The following is a 3,031-nucleotide window of genomic DNA, read 5'->3' as shown; positions in this document are numbered from 1 at the left end:
CTATTCTTAATCCTCAAGGTCACAATCTGGGGCTCTAGCAAAAAAATATATATATTAGCAGCAAGACCACCCTTCTCCCCTTTTAAGGAACTTTCCCCTCTACCCCTACAACAACTACAACTTACATCTCCTTGAAGGGAACTTACAAATATGGCCACGCCTAGCTGCAAGGGTACCGAGAATCTTTTTATTAAAAGATTCTATTAAAAGATTTATTGAGTAGACAACGAAAAATCTCTGCCATAACTAACAAAACCTAATTATGACAATGTGGTGAGTATGTTAGTGCTGGCTTTTCAAATTTCATCTTGGCCCTTTTTTTTAAAAAAATTTCTCAAATATTATATCTGTGTTTTTATCTTCATATACACAGGTTACAGATTTATTTGAATTTTTCCTAGAAGGGAAACGCTACATGAATTTAAAGTAAATATAAAACTTTACTTATTGATATTCAATTATCAAAATGTCTCTAAAAAATAACTTTTCACCCCCTTTTTTAGAGTTTCGTGAATTTGAGATACAACTTCTAGAATGTTCTCATTCTTTCTTTCTTTTTAAAATATAGAAATTCAAGTAATATGGATTAATCAAGTAAGCAAGAAATAATCAAGTAAAACCAGAAACCTCATTAATCCCACTACTGTTTTGTTTCTCTGCCTTCTTACTTTGATTATATCCTGGATTTGGACATGGAAAGTCAACCTCTGGCGTCCCTTGTAAAATGTCGGTTGGCTCCTGCTGAGGAAATTTGCATGTGCCATTGTGGTGGGAAGTTATTTTCATATTTTGGGAAGTTATTTTCATATTTTGCCACTGCATTTACCTGAAAGAGGCTGAGCACTCAAGTTAAGTTTGATTGAAAACAAGACCACAGTGTGATTTAAAAATGATCACTAGCCTTACAGGTGTTAAATTAATTAAACAAGGAGGGCATTAGACTGAGGTGGTTCTAAGACCTTAGTAGCCTGCTTAAGCAAACCAAAAGCCAAGTCTGTAAATGCCTAAACGTCAACAAACCAAAACCCATGGACAGACAATCACAAACAGCCTATTAGGCTTTTCCAAATGAGGCAAATGCTTAAGCTTTAGCCAGTCCCATGATTTCCTTGCTATGCTCTGCTTTCTCTCTATAAAAGTCTTCCCTCTAGCTCCTGTCCTTGGACCACTCCTAACCACTTCCAGTTTGGTGCTGACTGAGTTGAATCAATTTTTGTTCAAATAAACACTTAAAATTTTTACTGTGCTTTAGTTTATTTTTAACACAGGTAAAAGTCAACTTCATTCATTCGTATTAGCTACAGGATGAGTTAATATGGCATTTTTTAGAAGAATGATCACAAGCAAATCTTTATTTATTCTTTTAAAATATTTTATTGATTTTTTAGAGAAAGAGGAAGGGAGAGGGAGAGAGAGAGAGACATGGATGTGAGAGCAGAACACCCATTGGCTGCCTCCTGCATACCCCCGACTGGGGATCAAGCCAGAAACCTGGCGTGTACCCTGACCAGGGATCCAACCAGCAACCTTTTGGTATACTGGGCGACAACCAACCAACTGACCTACACCAGCCAAGGCAAATCTTTATTTTTATAGATGTATAAATGTTATCCAAATGTGACCACCACTAGTTTTCCAAAAAGAAACATTCTATAAATAAGCAAACTACATCTGCTCACGGACCTGTGTATGGACTTGTTTGGTGTCCCATTGGGCTTAATTACAGACCACTCACAGCAATACATTTTTAGTATTACTAAAATGTAGCATGATTTTAAGCTGTTTTAGCTTTTGCACATACATGTTGCACTTAGGGCTGAAAGTGTAAAGACATCAAATATTTCAAGAATTTGCATGTCCTTTCTCAAAGATAGACAACATGTTAATTAGGACACAAAACAAGTCTCTACAATTCAAGATGACTGAAATCATATCAAGCATCTTCTTGGACGTTTACACCATGGAATACTATGCAGCTATAAAAACAAAGGATCCCTTACCCTTTGAGACAGCATAGTGGGACCTGGAGAGTATTATGCTAAGCGAAAAAAGCTACTTAGAGAAAGACAAGGTATCACGTGACCTTACTCATATGTGGAATCTAATGAACAAAATAAACTGATGAACAAAATAGATCCAGAGACATAGAAGCATGTAACAGACTGATGAATCCCAGAGGGACGGCAAGGGTGGGTGGGTGGAGAGAGATTAACCTACGAATGTATTTGCATACATGCATAACCCTTGGACACAGAAAACAGTGTGGTAAAGACCTGGAGGGGGGATGTAGGGTGGAGGGGATTAATGGGGGGAAAAGGAGGACATTTGTAATACTTTCAATAAAGATAAATTAAAACATAAAAAAAAGAATTTGCATGTCTTTCTTGCCCAAGGGCCCTGCTAATCTCTGTAATGGTCCAATTTAGTACATGTGCTGACAAAGTAAGCACTATATGGCACTTTTAATAAAAGCAAACTTTGAAATACTTTAAAACAATGCTACATTGTTATTTTGAGTGAGCGCTGTGGTTAAAGTTTCCTGTCTCGAGAGCACATTTTGAATATTTTTCTCTCCTCTGACTACATAAACATCCAATTATCTGGAAAATTTTGACTGATTAAATTGCTGGGGAGTACGTTTTTGCCTCTCCACCCTCTGATGTGTGATAAACATTGCATATCAAGAGCCTCTAGCTGGCATTTCTGAGCCACAGATATGAAGTGACTGTATTGAAACTTATTCACTCCTTTAAGCAATAAATTTGCAGTGTTCTCTCCTTATTGGGCAAAATCACTGTCCATGTTTGACTAACAGGGACTCATTTGCTCCAAATTAATAAGGCCCCTAAACTCATTTGGGACATAAAAGCAAATTATAATAGTTTTAAGGTAATGGGATTCTTAGTTACGATAAGCTAACGTGTCTAGTTTTTTTCTGCATCGTAGAACCCGCACATCCTGGTTTAAGATTCAGACTTCCGGACAAACTCCTTGCGGTTGAGCAGTAGGCATTTTAGCTGACGAATGACTG

The 3,031-nt window shown here is 37.1% G+C and overlaps 1 pseudogene; it reads right to left on the bottom strand.

Annotated features, from left to right (window-relative positions):
- Positions 1–2,351: 2,351 nt before the first annotated feature.
- LOC148094161 (U6 spliceosomal RNA) lies at positions 2,352–2,450 on the bottom strand (annotated as a pseudogene).
- Between the last annotated feature and the right edge of the window lie 581 nt (positions 2,451–3,031).

This window comes from Miniopterus natalensis, chromosome 1 (genome assembly GCF_054644295.1).
Source record: "Miniopterus natalensis isolate mMinNat1 chromosome 1, mMinNat1.hap1, whole genome shotgun sequence".
Taxonomy (NCBI): domain Eukaryota; kingdom Metazoa; phylum Chordata; class Mammalia; order Chiroptera; family Miniopteridae; genus Miniopterus; species Miniopterus natalensis.
Note: the sequence above shows the minus strand (reverse complement) of the source record. Positions and strands in the feature narration are given on the sequence as shown.